The sequence below is a fragment of the Plecotus auritus genome (genome assembly GCF_963455305.1).
Source record: "Plecotus auritus genome assembly, chromosome: 4".
Taxonomy (NCBI): Eukaryota; Metazoa; Chordata; class Mammalia; order Chiroptera; family Vespertilionidae; genus Plecotus; species Plecotus auritus.
Genome location: NC_137775.1, coordinates 22,478,475 through 22,503,868, shown reverse-complemented (window position 1 = coordinate 22,503,868; position 25,394 = coordinate 22,478,475). Strand labels below are relative to the sequence as shown.

The window sequence follows — 25,394 nt, the reverse complement described above, 5'->3', positions numbered from 1 at the left end:
TCTCAGTATGTTATATACAGTTTGATAAACTTAAAAAAAACAACAACAACACACACGCTGCTGAATCCACTTTCTGAATCTGCACAAAGGCTTGGAATCTCATAAAGAGAGATTACTTTTAAGAACTTTGGCACTTTGCTTTTACCATAAAAAAATGAAAGAACAGTCATTTCTAATCCTGTCCAGTACATTCCAGCTAAATGGAAGCAAGAAGACACAGAATAAAAGGAACTATTCAGTCATTTCAGAACTTCAACAAACATTGAATTAAATTCCTTTCTCCATAAGGGTTAAAGCTATAGGGATCTGTTATCTATACCCAATGTTGCTGGACATTATTATTTTTTCATCCTCCTTTCTTGAGACAATTACCTTTAATATGAAATCAAAGATAAAAAAAAAGAAATGTAGCAAATTGTATCGTGTGAAGGCAACTGAAATAAACTTTTGTAACAACTCAATCTAGAATTATAGTTCATGTCACCATTTATCACACTCACAGATCAGAATAAACAGTTTGTAGGATCCCATTAGAATTCAGTGGTTCTCAACCTTTCTAATGCCATGACCCTTTAATACAGTTCCTCATGTTGTGGTGACCCCCAACCACAAAATTATTTTTGTTGCTACTTCATAACTGTAATTTTGCTATTGTTAATGAATCATAATGTAAATATCTGTGTTTTCCGATGGTCTTAGGCTCTACAGCAGTGGTTCTCAACCTGTGGGTCGTGACCCAAAGGTTGAGAACCACTAGCAGCGTTTCCTAAGACCATTGGAAAACACAGATATTTACATTATGATTCATTAACAGTAGCAAAATTACAGTTATGAAGTAGCAACGAAAATAATTTTATGGTTGGGGGTCACCACAACATGAGGAACTGTATTCAAGGGTTGCAGCATTAGAAAAGTTGAGAACCACTACATTAGATGCTAAGCCAGAAGAGAACAAATGGAACAATGCAATACATTCAATTCATCATGGCCAATCTACAGTTATGAAATGTGGAAGAGACCTAGAAAGATCAGGGCCCTCCCTGATGCTATAAAATAACAAAGTGAGGTGCCCAAGCCCATCCTATTTGACTGGACTCACATAACTATAATCTTATGCGGCTTCTTTTGCTAATATTTCTAATTATATTTTTACCTTGATGGATCTTAAAAAAAGATATAGTCTACATAAAGTTCCAACTTTAAATTCCTCCTGCCTCCTAGGATTACTAAAAATTTGTTTGGTTGATTATTAGAGTACAATGTAATTTAGATTTATTTTTTTGGTAGGGCCCAATATTCCCCACCAAAAAAGTCATTGGACTATTTTACCTAACCTAGAATTTTTGCTTCTGGATTTATTTTACCTAGTAAATTTCTGCATCATATATTCACTTAATGAATAATGTCTTATAATAATAGACCCATTTTAAATAAACTGTCCAATAAGTAAGTAAAGTCTTGAAACTATGAAAACTATAGCTCTTTCCACTATTATGCTTCAAATCTTATGATTCACACAAGGTTCTGATGTACCTTTTTGGCTACAAGTACATCCTAATATTACATTTTTTTAAATGGTTTAAAAGTAAACTCATGTGTCAGCATAATCTAAATATGGAAGGCATCATCTTATAAGTAGAAATGGTGCTAAAATTCTGAAATTAAAAGGTTTACTGTAAGTAAGAAGCCAAAAGTTCAGACACTCAACCAAAGTTGATCCAAACCTCTTGGGTTGGAAATATCACAAAAGCGGGCTTTTCCACGAAATGGCCTGTATTTCCTGTTTTTAGCTAAGCTGGAAGTGCAATAGGAACAATACTTATTATGGCATGTCACTGCTTCTACTTTTGGTCTGAAAACACCAAGCAGAGACTATGAGTGTGACGAATCAAAAGAAAAAAAGTTGAGTGGAGAGGTGTTCTGGGCTAAGAAAGGGAGAGTTAATGGGAACAGAATTTCCTCACTTGACCACCAGTTAACCATAGCTTGGATGCCCAATGTGCTATGAGTCACTAGCAACTTGCTCCAAAATAACACAAGAACAACTTGGGCTAGATCGTTACTGAATATACTGTTAATAATATTTCCAGAAAAAAAAACAAGCAGAAACAGCAATTCAATGGGTCAAATGGTACTCAGGTTAACTTTCTTTTTACAGAACCATCTGGAAATGAGATAGCATAAACAACTTGCTAGACAATCTGATAATGTTATTCAACACATTCATTTAGAAAACTTTTGGCAAAGATCACAGATCTCATGAACAGGGTTGATAATAACTCTTCACAGGAAGAGTGTGAAATTGCTAAAGACAGAACACGCACTGAATTTTCGAAAGCAAAGTCTCATAAGTTTTGTGGATTGTGGGTATGAAGGTATATTTTGCATTTTCCAAAAGGCCACTAAATGCTGCTGTCTCTAACTTAATTTCTTAACTGATAAACTCAAACTACTAATATTCAACCAGTTCGTTAATATATTTATTGGGTCTTTACAATACTGACTATACGTACTCAATTAAGAAAGAAAATTTTGGAGCTGTTGCTCTTTTCTGCTTGACTGCTCTGTGATAAAGGATGGGGTGTAAAGTTGGACCAGGCACAATATCTCAGCACCCTCTTCTAGAACCTGGAAATAGTATTTGCCCCTAAGAAATCAATCCTCAAAGATGAAGAAAATAATCCTATATAATAAAAGCCTAATATGCTAAGTGTCCAGTCAACTGGTCATCTGTTCACCCAGTCAAAGCATAATATGTAACTGATATGCTAAGGCCACTCAACTGCTCGCTATAACATGCACTGACCACCAGGGGGCAGATGCTCTGACCGGTAGGCTAGCTTGCTGCTGGGGTCCAGGCAATCAGGACTGAGCGAGACAGGCCGGACACACCCTGGAGCCCTCCCGCGGTCCCTTCCTGGCTGGCCAACTTCCCGCATCCCTCCCCGGCCCTGATCGTGCACCAGCGGGGTCCCTCGGCCTGGCCTCTACCCTCTTGCAATCCGGGATTCCTCAAGGGATGTCAGAGAGCCGGTTTCGGCCTGATCCCACAGGCCAAGCCAAGGGACCCCACTGGTGCACAAACTCGTACACCGGGCCTCTAGTAATAATAATAATCTATAATAATAAAAGTGTAATATGCTAATTAGACCGGATGTCCTTCCGGACCACCTTCTATACGAAGCCGTGGTGGCAGGGGCCAAGACAGAAGAGGCAGAGGCAGCGGGGGCCAAGCCCCTTGCACGAATTTTGTGATTGGGCCTCTAGTAATAATAATAATAATAATAATAATAATAATAATACACAGGAGAAAAAGAAAACAAGTGTTTAGGATCTGCAGCCAGGGCAAGTCAGCCATAGTATACAATGTTGACACTAACCTATAAAGCGAGTGTGTGAGACCCTGCACAGAAGAGTGAAGAGTAAGAACACAAGGAAATGAGACACAGAACAACCTGCTCATCCCTTTGTGGAGGTCTGTCAGTCCCAGCACAAGGAGCAGGCCCAGCAGCTGGAGGTCGGGTGGCACCCCGGCCCTCTAGGGTTTGGTGGTACAGCAACCCAGGCTTGGCTAAGCAGAAGAGCAGAGGATGCACTGCTCAAACTAGCCCTGGGGCAAGGTCTCCACCAAGACCAGGCTATGAAGCCAAGAAGGGTGAGGGTGAGTAAGGAGCTGTACCAGAATCACAGGCAGAAAGATGAGGAAAGGGCCTTGGGGCAAGTAAGGGTGTGACAGGCCTAGGTGTGCTTTCGGTGGGTGCAGTGAATGAGGACCTGCCCTCTAGTCTGAGGCAAAACCCAGCTCTGCTGTGTGCTGTTTTGTTTTGCTCTGTTTCCACGGTTTGACAATCTCCATTTTGCCACAGCTCCTGCCTCTCCTCTTTGTTTATACCCCTGACACTTCATATGTGTGTTACTTGTGTGTGCCCAGGAGTTTGTAGTCCAGGTCTGAGTAATACTTAATATGAAAACAGTTCATCAAGTGCACATACAGTAGGTTTATTATTCGTTTCTACGGCTGGGTTAATAATTCAGTCATGTTAGTTAACGGTTAAAAACAGAGAGAGATAAAGTAATAATGGGCCTCTTGTTTGGTGGCAGTCAGGCTTCCTTCCTGGAGCCATTCTGTTGGCGGGCTCTGAGACAGGCATGAGCTGCGCCGTGGGACCACATTCAGGGGACGGTAAAGCCTGGAATAGCGTTGCTGGACTTTAAATGAACAGACTATGCATGTTTGTTAAACTTTGAGTCCATAACAAAAAGGCTGTGTTTGATCTCTTGAGAAGGGCTTGCCTAGCTGAGGTAATTCTGACACAAAGGAAACTCAAACTATAGAGAAGCAAAACAAATACGTACGGAGTGGCTCTCCTAATTTATAAATTGCAGAACAATGAAACCCTTATAGTGAGTTATTTACTGGGGCAAAGACCATGTCTCATTGGGTTTTATTTCCCAGCATCTAAGCATAATGTCTGGCATATGGTAGGGGTTCTATAAACATTCAGTGAACTGAACTGAACTGAGTTGCTTCATATCCCCACTGCTGGTCTCCTTTCATCCAGTTAACAACTGTACTTGACCTTGGCTCAGCCACGACTTCCTCCCTGACCCCCTGACTTGATCAGTTCCCCTTAATATTTACACTTATACTGTTATGCACATACCTTCAAAGAATCTGTCATAGCTATAATTTTGCATTTGCTTACAAGACTCTTTGAGATAACAATACAAACCATAAACAATAAATTCTGAGGGGTAAGAGCTGTGCCTTTCTGTTTTCCACTCATGCAGTAAATATTGTTTTTGTTGGCGCTCGGTAAATATTTGTTAAAGTAGTGAACCAAGAACCCATAATTTTCCTGGTTTCCTCTCATTCTAATAATACTCACAAGTCCTCAAAAATATGAAATAAATTGTCTAGAACAAACTCACATAAGGGTCAGAGATGGAAAAGTAAGTTTGTGGTGTGGGCCATCCAAGTTAGGAAGAATTTTGATAAAGCGAAAGAAAAATGCAAATATCTTCCATGGGCTAGAAGTTCGGTCTCTATCCTGGAGTATACCATACAAATGTTTATGAAGATATGTTTAATTCTTTTACAGGCATCTCAGGTGTTTTATTGTTTAAAAGAAGAATAAAAAAGCAAAGTCAATTAAGTTGAACCATAAAAGGTCAAAAACTCTCAAATACTGTCAATTTCATATGGCCTAACCTAGCAGACTATGACTAACCTGGCAGACCATGACTAATGTGGCATACATAGTTTACATAGTTTAGTCACAGGTAAACAATTTTTCCATGTTATTATCCTCTAAACCTTAGGAGTAAAAAAAAAAAAAAAACTGCTCCCATCCAAACTACAATACTATAGAATATGAGATGTGGTGAATGACAAAGTTATTTTTCTCATTAAAGAAAGAGCAGAAACTGAAACTTAGTCATGTTTAACCTAATATCCAAATATTTATAATAAACCAATATATCCTCTATTATTTCAGTCAATTACTTAATAAGTAAAATTCTAGAAGGATTAAGACAAAAAATAAAATAAACCATCCAAGAGGATTGTTGCTTTAATTCAATTGGATCATATTTATGAAGCAACTCGTGTGTGTCAGGCAGCATACTAGTACTTGGCACAAAAGATGCAGCTATAGTCCCAGCTCTCAAGAACTTACAAGTTCCGCCCACATGGCATGGCTCAGTGGCTGAGCGTTGACTTATGAACCAGGAGGTCAGGGTTCGATTCCCACATGCCCGGGTTGTGGGCTCCATCTCCAGTGTGGGACTGCATGAGGCACCCGATCAATGACTCTCTCTCATCATTGATGTTTCCATCTCTCTCTCCCTCTCTCTTCTCTCTGAAATCAATAGAAACATATATTTCAAAAAAGAAGAACTTACAAGCAATGAAAGAGTCCCCAGTCTGTATCTACACCCTTCACAGCTGCTCTTCCTCCCATTCCATGGGGGAAACTCCTGGCCTCAGGCAGGTTCAGAGTAGATGCTCTCCTCCCCCTAAAGGGAATAACTTCTGTTCACTTGGCCAGAATTCTTAAGGGAAAGTGCTATGTACCAAGTCAGGTTTCAATAAATATTTTCAGAATAAATTAATCAATCACCCAACTGATATAAGAAGGAGATCTATCTGTAAATGAAGAATTGGACAAGAACAGCTACGGCTTGCTTTCAACAAAGGTCACGCTTTCTGACCTGGCCCTGACTGTCTAAGTTCAAGTGTATTTCTTTCTTTTTTTTTTTTTTTTACATTTTTATTCCTCACCTGAGGATATGTTTTTCATTGATTCTAGAAAGAGAGTAATAGGAGAGAGAGAGAGAGAGAGAGAGAGAGAGAGAGAGAGAGAGAGAGAGAGAGAGAAACATCCATCAGTTGCTTCCCATACCCTCCCCAACTGGGGATCCAACCCAGGTAAAGAAGACATTTTTATGACTGAGTTAAGTCAGCCTTACCCAAAAGTACAAGGTCAGTTTTCCTCTTTAACTATGTAATATGTGCAGCAGATACTCTGGCTCTGAGAAGGCAGAAGAGTCTCGGGCCTGTCACTGTGTGACTTTGAAAAAATGATAGTCTCTTTGTGTCCCTGTTTTTTATTTATAAAATATTGATAATCATACAGTAATTTTGTGAGGATTAAATGTGGCAATACATGTAAAGCACTTGGCACAATATCTGGTGTATAGTAAGCGCGTAGCCAATGTTGGTATTATGATTAATATTATCATATTACTTGTAGTAGTAGTATTTCTCTTTCCATGTACTTTTTTATTGGTGAAATCAAGGACCTAGTTAGATTGAAGAGCTCAAAAAAAAGTAAAAAAAAAAAAAAGACTAAGTACCTTCATTCAATCATTCTACACATATTTATTGAGCTTCTGCAAAGTATCTGGACTGACCAACTCCCAGAATCAAATGGGTGACTTTCTGGGGTATCGGAAGGGAGAGGGTAGAATTGTGGAAAAATAAGTAAAGTATAAGTTAGTGGGACCAAACTAAGGTCCAAGCCCCAAGGACAGTTATATAAAAGGGGTCAGGTATAGAAGTAAATGGCAATGTCATTGGGCAGCATTAAGTCTTGAAAAATCACATTGACTTTTAACGGGAAGAGAGCCCAAGCGTGAAGAACTTTCTTACCCAGGACTGGACCTTACTTAACCTAGAATGCTAAAGAACAATTCCCCATCTTAAATGAGCATAAATCTCATCAGAGATTATTTGTTGTGTTTTTGTTCATCATCATAAAAAAATCAAAAGATAGAAATCAGTTACGTTGGCAAGAATTATCATCCAAAAGTGAACTGGAGGTCTATTCAGAAATGGAAGTCTAGTACTGAGCTAAGGATGAAAATCAAGCCCAGTGAGGAATAGTGAGGATAATTTCCTAATATTTTGAGCAATAAAATGGGAAAGTAAAAGCAGCTCTTCAGACTATGGACCTATATCCCAAGTTGCTCAAGGCTGGCCTTACAGGGAGTGAAGTCAGCAGTGGAAGAGCAGCAGTGAATTATATGAAAGCCCCCAAATTCGTTGAAGTGTCATTATTTGCTGATTGCTTTCCACCAACTACGTATCTGGTGTCCACAGACAGTGGTTCATTGTGAAATGCCAGAATCATCCTGCTAGAAATACACAAGACTCAGGAAACGGCATATGCATTGACTCAAAATGTCCTGTGGTTTTGTTGTTGATTTTGTTTTTCACTAGACCAGAGATTGGGCAAAGGGGAGATGCCTTGTGACCTGTCAGAACTGTGAAGACTATTTGCAAGCTAACACTTAAGTTATAACACTGTCATACTTTTATGGGTGCTGGAGGAAGACATGACATACCAGGATCAGAGACAACTGACTTTAATACTCTCAGCAGTAGCGGTAGCCAGAATTTTCTTGCACTAGTTCCTGAAGTACCAATTCTCATAGGGCACAAAGAGAGAGGGCCAGATGACTCCTGTATAGATATTATAAGAGAGGGATCCTGAGCTTAAGAAACCTGAATCTTTTAGGGCAATCTTTACTGGGCAATAAGCAAGCCTGTCCCTTTCTCTGGAGTGATATACTATCTCCATCTTCCAAGATTGTTCTCTACACAAACACTCTTAAAATGATGGAATGGAATAAAGTCAGTTAGTTCCTCTTCTAACAAGACATGGAGAAATGAGACCCATTCTGAGAACTGTCTCTCAATATGACCTTGACCCTAAAGCACTATGTAGAACATGCTTAAGTGCCTGGTGCCTTATTGGTGGGCATCTTAAATAACTGGATCTACAAAGCCCTTTCTGGTTCAGGATGTCATCTAATCTGGACAAACCACAATTGCACATCCCCAAGAACATTCTCCTGAGCTTGCAAACCACATACAGGTATTCATTTAATCTTTTTTAAGGTCAGTACAAATCCCTAACATTTTTGTCTTCTACCATTTCCCATAAGAATTTGGGGATTAATATTGTAAAAGGCTTCTGCAACGTGGAACATCTCTCTTCCACTACCGCTAGAACAGTTTTCAAAAGTATACTCTATACCTAGTATGGGATTAAGGCTGTCATAGTCCTACTTTATACTCTAAAAGCATTTTAATAATAATGCTCCCTGCATTCACTACCAGTCCACCCAAACCTTCTAAGTAAGGGTATCAATACTGAATAGTAATAAAGGCATGAGTCTTGGCTTTAATGCTTACTAGCTATTGTCTTGGGTCAGTCACTTATTCCTCTACCTTAGTCTCCTTACTGTGACTTAAGGATAATAACATTCACTCTTCCTACTTCACATAATTTTTTTAAAAGTCACATCTGTGTAAGCAATTTATAATCAAGAAAAAATCATCCCCAGAAACTGGGTCATCACGGTGCATTAGCAAAGTTGTGGGGTAATCAGTAATTTGCAATTGGATTCATGTGTTTTGGGGTGTCCAGGGGAAACTTCTTTGCCATCAAAATTTGAGGGGGGGAGATTGGGGTGAAAAGGGTAGGGAGGGAGAAAACACAATGTTATTTCTAGGTCTGAAGCCATTCCCAGATACATAAAAAAGCCAATATTGTATAATAGCAAACATTGGCTTTTGGTTAATTTTAGTTGAAAATCAGTGAAGAGGAAAAACATAAAATGTGCTCTCCACTTTTCATTAACATTATAAATCTGCCTTCTATATGTTTATCTTTTTCTAAGGCACCAATAAGACTACTGTCGGAGTATGTGTTATTTTTCCCCAACAGTGTCAGGGTGAATCTACAGGCAGTGCACAGAAGTCTCGAGAAAAATAGTTTAAAACCCATAAAAGATGCATGGCAGTTGGTGAAGCAGTTCTCATGCTGCAAATTACAAAGATTTGGATAAAAAATTCTGCTCTCTGCCTAACTTTCCAGAAATGAAATACCTTACAGACTTTTAATATAGTAAAAAGGTAAGGAACATGAGCACTGAACAGATAAAAAATGGGAAGCAAGAAAACAGGAGAAAGTGGAGGGGGCAGAGATCTGCTAATGATCCAAATTGTTTTGAAATGAAAACCAGAATAAGAATAAGAAAGAACTAAAACACGGAACTAGTAATCCATTCTTATGGCACTGCATTATTTCTTATAGGAAGAAAACTTGGTCCAGATTATTCCTACTCCCCAGAATTTTACTCTGTTCAGTCATTGTCAAATTTTGACAATAATACCATTTACAGAAAACAGATTTTCCATTAACATTAAAGTTAAAAGTATCTCTCAATTCCTTAAGTTCCCTTGAAATCTAAATGATTTGCATCAGCAATGGAATTAGGTGTGTCTAAGTATGTTTCCAATAGCATCCAATAGTCCAGAAGAAAGCAATTCATAGAGCTCCTAAGTGTGAAGTCTCTTTCTGGAGAACAGTGACTTCCGAAGTCAGTTTGTGTACTACATGTCTTTTATGCTCTACTAGAGGCCTGGTGCATGAAATTCGTGCACGAGAGGGGGTGTCCCTCAGCCCAGCCTGCACCCTCTCCAATCTGGGACCTCTCGAGGGATATCTGGCTGCCCATTTAGGCCTGATCTCACAATCCAGGACGGCTGGCTCCCAACTGCTTGCCTGCTTGCCTTCCTGATTGTCCCTAACTGCTTCTGCCTGCCAGACTGATCACCCCCTAACCACTCCCCTGACAGCCTGATTGATGCCTAACTGCTCCCCTGCCAGCCTGTTTGCCCCTAACTGCCTTCCCCTGCAGGCCTGGTACCCCCCAACTGCCCTTCCCTGCAGGCCCAGTCACCCCCAACTTCCCTCCTCTGCAGGCCGGGTCACCCCTAACTGCCCTCCCCAGCAGGCTTGATCGCCTCCCTTGCAGGCCTGGTTCCTCCCAACTGCCCTCCCCTGCTGGCCATCTTGTGGTGGCCATCTTGTGTCCACAAGGGGGCAGGATTTTTGACCACATGGGGGCAACCATCTTGTGTGTTAGAGTGATGGTCAATCTGCATATTACTCTTTTATTAGATAGGATAGAGGCCTGGTGCATGGGTGGGGGCCAGCTGATTTGCCCTGAAAGGTGTCCCAGATCAGGGTGGGGGTTCCCTTGGGGTGTGGGGTGGCCTGGGTGAGGGGCCTGTGGTGGTTTGCAGGCCGGCCACACCCCCCAGCGACCCAAGTGGAGGCCCTAGAATCTGGGATTTATTTATCTTCTACAATTGAAACTTTGTAGCCTGGAGTGGAGCCAAGCCTTCTGCTCGCTCAGTGGCGGCAGCCGTTTCTGTTGGGATTTATTTATCTTCTGTAATTGAAACTTCATAGCCTTAAGCGGAGGCCAAAGCAGGCCAGGGCTGCAGAAGCTTGGCTTCCTCTATCGCCGTGGGCAACCCTAGCCTCCTGCTCTCTCCAGCTCTGGTGGCTGCCACCATTTCTGTTGGACTTTATTTATCTTCTATCATTGAAACTTTGTAGCCTTGAGTGGAGGCCTGGGCCAGCAAGGGCAGGTGGAAAGCTTGGCTTCCTCCATTGCCAGGGAAACCTAAGCCTCCCTCCTGCTCTCTGTGGCCGTAGCCATCTTGGTTGGGTTTATTTGCATATTCCCTCCTGATTGGAGCTGGTGGGCGTGGTTGGTGGGTGTAGCGGAGGTATGGTCAATTTGTGTATTACTCTTTTATTAGATAGGATTCTGTTTTCTCTTCTATCCTAGCTTATTTTGACCTGTTTTCTGGTTTATTAAACCCTGGTGTATTCATCTGGCTGTTCAAAACATCCAAAGTTCTTAACGTTAAATATTGTATTTTTCAGTTGAAGAGTATCCATTTGATTAATTTAAACAGATTCCAATCTTCTGTTGAAGTTACCCATCTTTTCATCTCTTTTGTATATCATTTTCTTGATCTTATCAATTAGTTATTTTAAAGTCCCTGTTGCATAACTGTAATATCTGAATCGCCTATTGGTTTATTATTGTCTTTTTGCTCTTGGGTTTTGGTTATTTCTTCCTAACATCAAGATAGCAGACAAATAGGTAAGCACTCGTAATGGGGAGGCTAGGTGACCCTCAAAACCCTGAACTCTTAACATGAACAAGGCTTCAAGATGGCAAGGAATCCTGGAAGGAGGCCTAGCATAGCTGCATGTGTCTCTGGTGCTCCAATTAATTTTCCCTGCCAAAGGAAGTCTTTATTTTGTCTAGATAATGGCTAATGAATCAAGCCCAGTCATTGAGAGGAAATACTGAAGGCTGAAAGCAATTTTGACTAGTTATAGTAAACAGTGACCTTCACCATCAGTAATTACATAAGGAGACATATTTCTATCAGGACATCTACAATCCACCACCTCCACACCACCCCTTCAAGTTCCACTGAATTAGACTGAAAGTGATAGACCCCTTTCTCCTCAGCATTATTCAACCTCTCAGTGACCTAGCCATCCAAAAGAGGTCAGGGACAGCCAGCCCACAGGACTTGTGACTCACAACAATAAGTAAATTACCTACTTAATAAAAATCATTTACAAAGAAATAGTTTTTGCTTTAAATATATCAAAATAAAAAATCAACTACCCTGCTTTTCTGTAAATATACATGTTATATTTACCATGGAAAGAGCATTATATAACAGTTAAATTTTAATGTTTAAAGAATCAACATTTTAAACACAAATTTTACTTTCTAGCTAAGCAGCTGCAAGAGGCACAGTACTTAATTTATGTGTCTATTTTTATATTTCTCTTATATTTAAGAGGAAAAGGTGGAGTATTTATCAATGTGATATTCCTAGGGCTTAGCATGAGGCCCAGCACATAGCAGATGATCAAGAGGTACATAATGAATTAACTGATTAAACTTTCAAATGGAATTGTACTAGTCCAACGACATGCCCATCATGCTGATATCAAGTTAAATGGACCTGCTCATCAGATACAACTCTATAATAAAGGTGGAGAAGAGAAAGGAATCTGGATTGTTAAAGGTTCTAAATTATAGATTCTTTACTACGACAGACATAGGGTGTAATCAAAAGAGCTGCAGAAGAAACAATATTTGTTCCAGGACTGGCTCTGCCACTGTTTGTCTGGGAGCGAGTATCTAAGCAAGGCCCACACTGCCTACAGAGTCAGTGTCCTCACCTGCACAAGGAGAGGTGTGTGTACCTGCTCTGCAGAGCCCGGGTTCCACAGGGGTGCTAGGCCCAGCTCTAGTCCCCTCCCTCGCAACAAGCACAGCTTCTGTAGAAGATTACATTCGAGCAATAAGGGGTGGTGGTTAGAAGTTTGAAACGCACAAGACCACATGATCCCAAAGATGTTTTCCAACTCTATGAGTCCCTAATTCTATGAATGTGTTTAACTAGATTAGGAAAACAAAAGCTGTCAACTTTTATAATCAGAACCAAAAATGAAACTACTTTCATGGTGCTTAGTTTTTGGCAGATTTTCTAAGACAAATTCCCAAGACTCTGATCAGTTTTAAACTCGCATATTTAATAAATATTTAATGCATGTCTTAAATTTATTTACCCCAAATTCATCACAATGTTTATTTTCTGAGAAGTAAGGCTACTTCAAAAAGGACTTCTTAGTCTATTTAACAAATTTTTTTAGCATAAAGCCTGAGTTTCAAAGCAAAATAACTTAATTTAGTAACTAAGCTGCTAATTAACCTGGTTTATGAAGTTTTTACTAATTGAAAACGCTGTCCTCCTGTTTCTCACTTAATGGCCCTTACCATGAGCTAACACCGTTTTTAAGAGAGATCATGGGAGCACTGAGAAGCGCTCTCCAGAGAGTAAACTCCCACTTGATCCCCAATTTTTTTAGTATTTTAAATTGGGATAGCAAAGCTTTCATCTTCCTGGATAACATTCATTATTAAAGTAACATAATAATATCTAATATTTACTGTATGCATTAACACTATTCTAAATACTTTAAATAAACTACGCTTCACTGAGTTCTCACAACAACCCCATTTTTTAAAGGGAAACACTACTCTCACTCTGAGAGGCAGAACCAGCTTCACCCAGGCGGTCCGACTCCAGAGCCCAGGTTTGGGACCACAGGGCCACATGCTGCATCAGCATCCACTGAGGGACATCAATGTCGTGGGAATGAAATAAACCAGGATGTTGAAAATTACTAAAAATAACAGTCCTAAATTAGAATTCATTTTACTCTTTTCCATTTATTTTTATTTTCCTCAGAATATATTTTCCCATAAATTAAGTAAATAAATTTAAATAAAATAGATAGGTTAATTAAATAAAATAAAATGCAGTAATGAGGAGGGAAAAATAAACAAAATAAAGAACTAAAGTGAGGAAACCAGCATTTACCAGTTCTGCCACTAACTGGCTATGTGGCTTTAGACAAGTCTTTAAATATATAATCTAAGACTTAAGGGAAAAAAAAAACAATTATAATTTTACTTGCATAAAAATTCATAAGGAAGTCATGTCAATTGTGTTATTAGTGAACAAAACCAGTGTAATAATTTTATTGTTAAAGGAATAACTGCAAATAACAGTCATGCTTTAATTTCTATTATATCATCCTACACTGAGCTTAAAAAACTATTCTAAGTTTAAGAATGGTTTCCTCTGGTTCATGGCACTTTTCCTGTCGATAAAATTGACAGCATTTCCTCTATGATTCTTCCTCATTATTCTGCAACTTTCTGAAGTTGAACCACATTGAATAAACTCTAGAGAAGCCACATTTAGAAGAAATGGTAATTAGCACACGCTGCTTAAAGTTTATTCATCTTATAGGACAAAATGCCTTGCCTTTTGTTTTTATGGGGGAGGGGAGGACATAAAATTAAGACACATATTTTTGGATATATTTATGTCAAATAACAATCTAGTTTACAAATGGAAATACTAAATGGTAAGGTGTGATCAATATGTGATCATATGTTTGAATTTCCACAGCTATTGCTCTTTCATTCATTCTTACCTTTTTCACTGTGGGAAGTCAGGCTCGTCAGGTCACTTCTTCATCCTGTTACCTGAAACCAAAGAAAATAGTGTTATTTTCATGACAAGCTAAAAAGGAAACTCCTATTCCTAAATTTGTTAGGTGTGTATTCAAAGTGGCATTACATTTACCTCACTCAAGACTTGCCCTTATAACAATATCTGCTAACATCTATATATGTAGAGCTTTTATAACCATTTAGGTCAACTCAGCTTTAATCAACTCAGTGAAATGTGTGGGTTAAACATGTCTAACTCTTTCTTTGAGGGTGGGGAATGGAGATAGAAATTTGCCCTCACTTTGCATTTGATTTTTTAATTTGGGGTTAAACATATGCATCGAGAATTAGTCTACAAATCAAATGAGTATAATATTAAAAGAAAAAAGCCACCAATTTTAGTTTAATGTTCTAAGTCTCTCCCTCTCTCTCTCTCTCTCTCTCTCTCTCTCTCTCTCTCTCTCTCTCTCTATATATATATATATATATATATATGTATGTATGTATATATATATATATAATCACAAAATACTGACTCTATATCATTTTACCCATTCATCTTCTAAGTCAATTGTTGGTTCTTTCGATTGATAATAACAATCACCCACCTTCATAACAGTCAGGCAGATATAAAAGTTTCCACTTGGCTCTCAATGAAAGTGATTTAAAGTCACTTTCTTATTTATGTTGGTTTTTTTTTTAAATATATTTTTTATTGATTTTTTACAGAGAGGATGGGAGAGGGATAGAGAGTTAGAAACATCAATGAGAGAGCAACATCAATCAGCTGCCTCCTGCCCACCCCTTACTGGGGATGTGCCCACAACCAAGGTACGTGCCCTTGACCAGAATCAAACCTGGGACCCTTGAGTCTGCAGGCTGACGCTCTATCCACTGAGCCAAACCAGTTAGGGCTATGTTGGGTTTTTCAAGACAGTTTATATTAACTGAAACTTGGAATAAATATTATGCCTTCATTAACAAATATATTTTAATTAGGCTTTATATATTTAGGGGGGGGGGAGCTCAGTCTGAAATTAATGAGGTGATAGGCTTTTATCCTGGTATACATTAGACAACTTTATAATTTCTTCCAAGTACACTATACTAGGAAAATTGTACATTTTTCTTATTATACAAATCAATCAAACAAAATGTATGCTCTATTGATGCAATGGCTATTAAAAAATTTAATTTAAAAGTTCCTGAATTTGGACTTTCACATTCGTATTTACATGTAATTCCAACTTACTGTAATGATCATAAATCTAAAAGGGTGATTTTTTTTCTTTTTAAGAATAACATACATTAGTCACTTATCTAATAATGGATAAGCATTTAAACTCTATAGAAAGCATTATGCTTTGTTCTTAATATACCATATTATCTGACATACACTGAGTGGCCAGATTATTATTATCTCTGAACGCATAATAATCTGGCCACTCAGTGTATATCCTATATAATAAAAGGCTAATATGCAAATTGTCCCCTCGACCAGGAGTTCGACCAGCAGGCAGGCCGGCCAACCGCCCATGTCCCCTCCCCCTGGCCAGGCTGGCCGGACCCCACCCGTGCACGAATTCATGCACCAGGCCTCTAATATATGTGTATATATATACTGAGTGGCCAGATTATTATGCGTATAGAGATCATAATAATCTGGCCACTCGGTGTATATTGATAGGTTACTCCTCTTTACATTATAAAAGGTGATGTGGTATCTGGTAAAACCTATGGAATTTGGGGAGCTAGAGAGGCGTGGTGGGATTCTTGGCTTGGCCACATATTGGCTTTGCCACGTATTGGTAGCCTCCCACCACCTCTCTTCCCCTTATCTGTAAAAAAAGAGTAAATTTCATAAACTTGCAGGGTTGTGTGAAGATCTGCATTAACCTACGTAATCAGTCTAGCATAGTTCCTCAATAATGGCAGCTACTATTGTTATTAGTAATATACTGTAAGTGAGGGTCCTGTACAAACACCTGTACTGTGGCAACTCTCCTCTTTCTCCAGAGCATATGGATGGTCACAGGGAAGCAGTATGTATGAAGAAGCAGGAACACCCACCAGCCACCTGCCCCACCCGATCTGTTCACTGACTGGGAGGATGATGTGGTGGAAAGACTGGTGGTGGCAGAGTTAGAGGAACTCCCTTCGCTTTATGTGAATTATAGCAGTTGGAAGACGAGTGGCTTTATTTCTTCCATAAAGCAGAATCTGAACTGAATGATCTCTAAGGCCCCTGCTGCCCTGTTCTCACATTCAATGCACACTGTAAAGTTTTAACAGAAACACTAGATGCACAGTAAATCTGTGCCACAATAAAAAAAAAAATGTCTTCTCACAATTTGAAGAGTTTATTAATGGTAATACACACCTCATTTTATATTTATATTGTCTTTATATGACTTTTCAATTTTTATTTCTTGTTCAATCATCTTTTGTCTCCCAAATGTTATAATCCTAATAGAGTTTGTTGGTGTTTTTTTTTTGTTGTTTTGTGTGTTTTTTTTCCAGTTAATTTTCTGAACACAATATTTAAAAGCCAAATTTCCGGCTCAGAGCCAGATATCTGACAACACCATTATTAAGATTATATTTGTTCCACAAACACTTACTCAACAAACTTTCATCAAGTGACATCTATAAACAAGGAATTAGGCTTGGTACTAGGGACATAAAGGTGAATGACTCAGTTCTGCTCTTATGGAGCTCTGTCTGGTAGGGAACAAAGTTAAATCACCATCCAGTTAGACAAAGGATAAGTACCCAACCCAGTCTGGAATGCCAAAAAAGTAAGTGACATGTGAGCTGAGAGTTGAAGAATGAGTAAGAGAGTTGGCTAGCCTATACAAAGGCATGAAACTCTTGCTAAAATCACTATGAGACTAATAGTCCTCACATTACACACAGTGTTCAGTGAATGCACCCATTACTGAGTGATTCAATGTAAGAATTTGTCAGATAGCTTGGCCAAGTAATATTCACTTTAGCCATTTTTGTTCCCCAATAATATAAACACTTTTATACTTTATAGTTATTGAACGTCCACTGTGTGTAAAACATCCAGTAGGAGTCATGGAGAGGCATAGAAAGAAAAAATATATAATCTCTGTCCTGAAGAAAGATGCATTAATTCAACAAATATTCATTGTGCTTTCGGTTTTTCTTCCATATGCCTGGCACTTTGCAATTTGCAGAGAAAAAACAACAGATATATATTATTAAAGCAAGAGGAGAACAGAAGCATAATAATGATTTCAGCATTACTAATTCTTAGTTTTGAGGCTATCTTAATTTTACCCTCTAAATCTACAAATGTCTTTTAGCATTTTCTAAGCCCAGCAAACCATTATAAAGTAAAACGTATATGTTCTGAAAGAATAGAGGACTAAAATTGTAAGTTATGTATTCAACATTACAGTCAGGAAAAAGCTTAGGATCCTGGTTCCTACACTGCAATCCCTTACCCAAACTTTCCAATTCATCCCCTTGTTGGTTTGGATCAAAGCAGTCCATCTACTCTCTTCCATATATGCCATAGCATTCACAAAGTCAAGACAGTTCATATCATTTAGTTCTAAATTTTAAGGTTTAAAATGCCCTTGCTGCTCCTCTGTTCCTTGTCTTTTAATTAAGCTTATGGCCATAAAATTCATATTGAATACTTCTCCCTTCTCTTCACTCACAAAACACTTAGCACTATATCCCTTCATATCACTTAATGTTTGCTCCTCAATAATATAAACACTTTCATATTACCATCAACCCATAGACAGTTGACAAAGAGCTCTAGAGCCTCATAGTGTGTAGCTCTATCACAATCTGTATTTCAAAGTTCCTCAAAAGTTCTAATTCCAGGTGGAAAAATGGCCGCAGAATAGGCAGACGTGTCCCGAGCCTTGTCCCGGAGCACATAGAAAGAACAGCTGAGGGTCGCATGGGGAGTGTCTGTTGGAGAGTTAAGGGACAGCTATGCTCCAGGAGAAGTTGGGGGACTGCTGGACAGGGCTCCGCTGACTGGGCAGCCCCCACTGTTGAGCAACTGGCTCAGACGTGGAGACCGCGCCATCTTGAAGGGGAAAGTGGATGTTATCTGAAGCCTGAAAATCTACAACTGCAGCACCCACCGAACAGCTGCGAACCCCAGAGCACCAGTTCCCAATTGGCGCAAACGTGGATTCAGAGGAGCTCTGCACTCCACCACAGAAAGATCAGATTTCGTCTGGGATAAGGTGAGGTCTCTGGTCCTGGCAGGACAGAGAAACGTGTGAACTTGCGGGAGCTGGAGGACCAGGGAAAGTCTGCACCTAGAAAAATCCATGGCTGTTGGGGCTGGCATGATCCGTGAATGTGGAAGGGGGTCCTCAGAGCTGCTAAAAGAGGGGATCTCTAAAAAGCAACCCATTTTGATCTGATGCAGAAGGACAGCCTAAAAATTTTGGGAGTGTGCCAGCTGCTTGGACACGGGGGGGGGGGGGGGGAGGGAAGGAAGGACTGCGCAAACTTGTGCACAGCCCCGGAGTTCACACACTTGCGCTTTCTCCTCTTTGAATCCTTGCTTCTGATTACTGAGCCCAATACATAGGATCACCCAGTTGGGGACACCCTAGGAGACTGCAGGGGAAAGTTGTTTTTCTGGAACCTGGGGATGAGAGCAGGGAGTGGCCGTCAGAGAACCATCTCTGGGGCAGCCCACTCCCACAAACCAGTATTGAGTGCCACAGGGAAAACAGGATCTAAGCACAGGCTAGAGAGGACCTATAGACCCAGAGGTCAACCCAGAAACACTGACACCAAGGGGTTGAATCACAAATTGACTCTTGTGTAATCACAAATAAAGAAATACAAGAAAGTAAGACACACCGCCTGCTTAAAAATCAGGACTGGCTTACAACACTGAGGAGCAGTGGAACGCAGGGAACTGTAATACTGTCCTGACTGGGAAACAGGCATGCCAAACAGAACAATAGAGGAAGTGAATGACCTTCACTACTGCACATTTTATTTTATTTTTATTTTTTATTTATTTATTTTATTTCTTCATTATTCTTTTTCTTTTTCATCTCTTACTTAAGAAAGTAATTTTTTTCTTTTTTCCTCACTTGATTTTAACTTTTTAATTATTACATTTTTATTTTCAATCAGTATTATTACTACAACTATTTGACCTTTTTTTTAAAAAAAAGTGTCATTTTATTTTCTCTTTATTTGACTTTGAGATTAGTGTTCTACATTCTATTTTCATCTTTCTTTTAGCATTATTCTACTCTATCTCAACTCTACCTTTATTCCATCACTCTCTTCCTAACTTTTGCCCTTTTGTTGTCCTGTTTCTCTTACCCTTTTCCTGCTTTAGATTTTCCCTATTCTTTCTTTTTACCCCCTGTTAAAATTTCACCCTACTTATATATCTAATTTCCAATCCCCTGCTCCGAGTTCATACACACCTCTCTCTTCTCTGTCTTCACTATCAAAAAATTGTTTTTCTCTCTGTCCTTTTGTTGTTGTTTGCTTGAATGTTGATTATATTGATTTTTTATGTTTGTTTGTGAGATTGTTTTGCTTATTCTTTTTTTTATTTTGTTTTTTTGTTTGCTTTATTTTTGTTTGCTTTTTGCATCTGTTTTTCCTCACCTCGCTTGATATTAATTGTTGTTTGTAGTTTGTATTCATCTCCAGGTACCTGTTGTTGGCATTTGATGGGAATAGTGACTGTTCTATTGGAGTTTTCTCCCCATATATATAGTTTGTTCCCCTTTTCTTTCTTATTCTCTTTCTTTTCTCTCTTATTTATTTTTCCTTTTCCCAATTTCATTTTGGCATGCCTTTTTTTCTCTCTCTCTTCTTCTTTCTCTCCTATCCCCTAATTTGCCTTTCTCTGGTGGACACCTTTATTTGGGGTTATTAATATCGTGAATACATTTCTGTTCAGTGCCTTGTGTGTTGTACCTGGTTGTATTGCATTTTGTGCCTTTAAATCAACGCAGGAGAGAGAGAACTACATAACCAGACACCCTGAGAAGAGAGACCATGGGGAGACAAAGAAACAGCCCAGATATGAAAGAAAAGCAGGCATCACCAGAAAAGAAGGTAAACAAAATGGAGGCAAGCAACCTGCCAGAGAAAGAATTCAGAGAAATGGTCATAAGGTGGTTGAAAAGAATGGAAGACAAATTCGACAATATGAGTAAGAACCAAGAGGAAATGAAGAAGAACCAAAGAGAAATGAAAAATGATATCACTGCTGTAAAGAACTCAATAGAAACCATCAAGAGTAGACTAGAAGAAGCAGAGGACTTCATCAGTGAGCAAGAAGACAAGGTAGGAAAAAATACCCAAGTAGAGCAGCTTCTAGAAAAAATTTAAAAAGTAGGAGGAGAGCCTAAGGGAACTTTGGGACAACAGAAAACAAAACAACATCCACATCATAGGGGTTCCAGAAGGAGAGGAAACTGAGCAAGGAATAGAAAACCTGTTTGAAGAAATAATGACAGAAAACTTCCCTGATATAGGGAAGTAAAAACCCACACAAATCGAAGAAGCTCACAGAGTCCCAAGCAAAATGAACCCCAAAAGACCGACGCCAAGACACATTATAATTAAATTGGCAAACACCAACGACAAAGTAAGAATCTTAAAAGCGGCCAGAGAGAGACAGAAAGTTATCTACAAAGGAACCCCCATTAGACTAGGGACTGAACTGATTTCTCAACAAAAACTCATCAGGCCAGAAGGGAATGGAATGAAATATACAAAGTCATGCAAAGGAAGGGTCTGAATCCAAGAATACTGTACCCATCAAGGCTATTAATCAAAATTGAAGGTGAAATCAGGAGCTTCACAGACAAAAAAGGACTAAGGGAATTTATTACCACCAAACCAGCAATGCAAGAAATGCTAAAGGGTCTGCTGTAAAAAAAAAAAAGAAATAGGAAGTGAAGAAGGAACACAGGGGTAAAAGAATAAAAATGGCGACAAATAAGTACCTATCAATAATAACTTTAAATGTAAAAGGATTAAAAGCCCCAATCAAAAGACATAGGGTAACGGATTGAATAAGAAAACACGACCCATATATCTGCTGTCTACAAGAAACCCACCTCAGAAAAAAAGATGCACACAGACTGAGGGTGAAGGGATGGAAAAAGGTTTTTCAGGCGAATGGAAATAAAAAAAAAAGCTGGGGTAGCAATACTTATATCTGACAAATTAGATCTCAAAGTGAAGGACATAACAAGAGATAAGGAAGGCCACTTCATAATACTAAAGGGAACAATCCAACAAGAAGAAATAACTCTGGTAAACATATATACACCCAATACAGGAGCACCCAAATACATAAAAAAAACTCCTGGAGGATATCAAAGGAGAAATTGACAGCAATACAATCATAGTAGGAGACTTTAATACCCCACTATCACCATTGGACAAATCCCTAAACAAAAAATCAGCAAAGAAACACCAATCCTAAATGACTCACTAGACCAGATGGAATTAATTGACATCTTCAGAACATTTCACCCCAAAGCCACAGAATATACATTATTCTCAAGTGCACATGGGTCATTTTCAAAGATAGACCATATGTTGGGTCATAGGCAAAGTCTCTTCAAATTCAAGAAGATAGAAATCATATCAAGCATCTTCTCAGACCACATAAAACTGGAAATCAACTACAATAAAAACAATCCAAAAAAATCAAACATATGGAGACTACACAGCATGCTATTTAACAATGACTGGGTTACCAGTGAGATCATGGAAGAAATAAAAAACATCATGGCAACAAATGACAATGAAAACACAACAATCCAAAATCTATGGGACACAGCGAAAGCAGTCTTGAGAGGGAAATTCATAGCTCTACAAGCATACTGCAAAAAACAAGGAACAATGGTAATAAATTACCTAACCCTACAACTCAAAGTGTTAGAAAAAGAGCAACAAGAAAAGCCCAGTGTAAGCAGAAGGAAGGAAATAATAAAGATCAGAGCGGAGATAAATGACATTGAGACCAAAAAAACAATACAAAAGTTCAACAAAACCAAGAGCTGGTTCTTTGAAAGGATAAACAAGATTGATGAACCTCTAGCCAGGCTCACCAAGAAGCAAAGAGAGAGGACCCAAATAAACAAAATCAGAAATGAAAGAGGTAAAATAACAACAGACCACACTGAAATACAAAGGATTGTTAAAAAATACTATGAATAACTCTATTCCAACAAACTGGACAACCTGGAGGAAATGGACATATTCCTAGAAAAATATCACCTTCCAAAACTCAATCAGGAAGAATCTAAACATCTCAATAGGCCAGTAACTATGGAAGAAATTGAAGCAGTCATCAAAAAGCTTCCAGTAAAGGAAAGCCCGGGGCCAGACGGCTTCACAGGAGAGTTTTACCAAACATTCAAGGAAGAACTAAAAGCTATCCTCCTCAGACTATTCCAAAAAAATTCAAGAGGAAGGAACATTTCCAAGCTCCTTCTATGAAGCCAGCATCACCCTAATACCTAAAGACAACACAATGAAAGAGAATTACAGGCCAATATCCCTCATGAACATAGATGCCAAAATTCTCAACAAAATTCTAGCAAATAGGATCCAGCACTACATCAGAAAGATCATACACCATGACCAAGTAGGATTTATCCCAGGAATGCAAGGATGGTACAATATTCGCAAATCAATAAACGTGATACATCTCATAAACAAATTGAGAGAGGAAAACCACATAGTCATAATAATTGATGCAGAAAAAGCCTTTGAGGAGAGAGGATCCAAGATGGCGGCATAGGTAAACACCTAAACTGCTGCCTCGCACAACAATTTCAAAACTACAACTAAAAGACAAAACATCTATCACCCAGAACCACGGGAAAGCTGGCTGAGTGGAAGTTCTACAACTAGAAGGAAAGAGCAAACAGCATTGAGGGGTGCACAAGCACAGAAAAGCTGAGGTACGGAGACGCGCGAATCGGGAGCACTGCTGTTTTCAACCCGAAGGGAGATAAGCTCCCGATTACTCCAAACTCCAGTTTCTGGGGAGACACGGGGGACCCAAACTCCTACGGGGAGAAGCTGGACTGTCTGCCATTGGGTCGGAAAGTGAGGGAGGCTTGCTTGCAGGGCTGCACGCAGGAATAATTGTTTACTGTGCTGGGGCGCAGGACTTGGGGACACGGTCGGAGATGCAGAGCCGACTTCTGGCAGCCATTGCTGTTTGCCACGCCCTAGCCTAGTGATGCCCTGAGACCCCGCCCCGCACAACCTACAAACCCACCCAAGCTCCAAGCAGTGGCTTTAGCATATGAATGGTCTGCCCTATTGCAGCTTAACCTAGGAAACTTGCAGCCCGGGTCAGACAGCTCCAAAACCTCCAAATCCCAAGCAAAGAGGAGAAAACTGTAGTTCTCGCTGTAGCGCCTGCTGGGTGGCCTCAAACAGTAGCTGACCTGCACCCCATTGGAGATCCAGAAGCCAGTGTACCTAGTGGTCAGAGTGAGACACCAGATTTCAACTCCTCATATCCATAAGTGACACATTCAAGAGGCAGACTCAGTGAGCACCAAAGCCCCACGGAAATAAGTCCTGCCCCATAAGCGTGTCTCCAGTGCAGCAGTTCTTCCATTATAGACACAGTGGGTCCTCACAGCCAATTGGCCTGGAGGTCAATTCCTCCCAGTGTACCAACAGCAATCAAGGCTTAACTACACCAAGACTTTGCACTCAGCCCATAAAGGGGTCCACCTCAAGTGATTGGGGAGGCTGAGCTACTGGCCCCTATAGGTCACCTACCACACAAAGCCACTCCATCAACACAAGGAAGCAGCAAAATGCTGAGACCAGGAAACATGTCACGAATGAGAGAAATGGAAGAAAGCAAACTACTGGACGACACAGAGTTCAGAACCACATTTATAAGGTTACTCAAGAATCTTCTAAAAACCGCTGAGGAACTTAGTGAGACCTTTAAGGATCTTAATGAGAATACCAAAAAAATGGAAAAGGACCAGTCAGAAATTAAGCATACACTGTCTGAAATAAAGAATATACAGAAACTCAACTGTAGATCAACGTACCCCAAGAATCAAACCAAAGATCTGAAATATGAGGAAACAAAAAACACCCAACCAGAAAAACAAAAAGAAAAAATCCAAAAATATGAAGATAGTGTAAGGAGCCTCTGGGACAACTTTAAGCAGTACCAACATCCGAATTTTTGGGGTGCCAGAAGAAGAGAGAGAGCAAAATATTGAAAACATATTAGAAGAAATAATGACAGAAAACTTTCCCTACCTGGTGAAAGAAATAGACTTACAAGTTCAGGAAGCACACAGAACCCCATACAAGAGGAATCCAAAGAGGACCACACCAAGACACATCATAATTAAAATGCCAAGGGCAAAAGACAAAGAGAGAATCTTGAAAGCAGCAAGAGAAAAACGGTTAGTTACCTACAAGGGAGCACCCATACGACTGTCAGCTGATTTCTCGCCAGAAACTATGCAGGCCAGAAGGGAGTGGCAAGAAATATTCAAAGTAATGAACAGCAAGAACCTACAACCAAGATTACTCTACCCAGCAAAGCTATCATTCAGAGTTGAAGGTCAGATAAAGAGCTTCACAGACAAGAAAAAGCTAAAGGAGTTCATCACCACCAAACCAGGATTACATGAAATGCTGAAGGGTGTTCTTTAAGAAGAGGAAGAAGAAGAAAAAGGTAAAGATAAAAATTATGAACAACAAAGTGACATCAAATACATACCTACCAACAAGTGAATCTAAAAATCAAGTGAATAAAAAATCTGAAGAACAGAATGGACTGGTGAATATAATAGAATCAGGGACATAGAAAGGGAGTGGACTGACAATTCACAGGGGGGAGGGGGTGTGAGGGGTGCGGGAAGAGATTGGACAAAAAGCTTACACCTATGGTTGAAGACAGTGGCAGGGGGTAA

General features: G+C 39.5%; 1 long non-coding RNA gene across 1 annotated transcript in view; it reads right to left on the bottom strand.

Moving 5' to 3' along the window:
• Positions 1-25,394, bottom strand: part of LOC308247284 — a 184,310-nt gene that overhangs the window by 142,055 nt on the left and 16,861 nt on the right. Inside the window, exon 2 of the long non-coding RNA XR_013960480.1 lies at positions 14,409-14,460. This is a non-coding gene — a long non-coding RNA (uncharacterized lncRNA). The remainder of the gene's footprint in view (positions 1-14,408; positions 14,461-25,394) is intronic.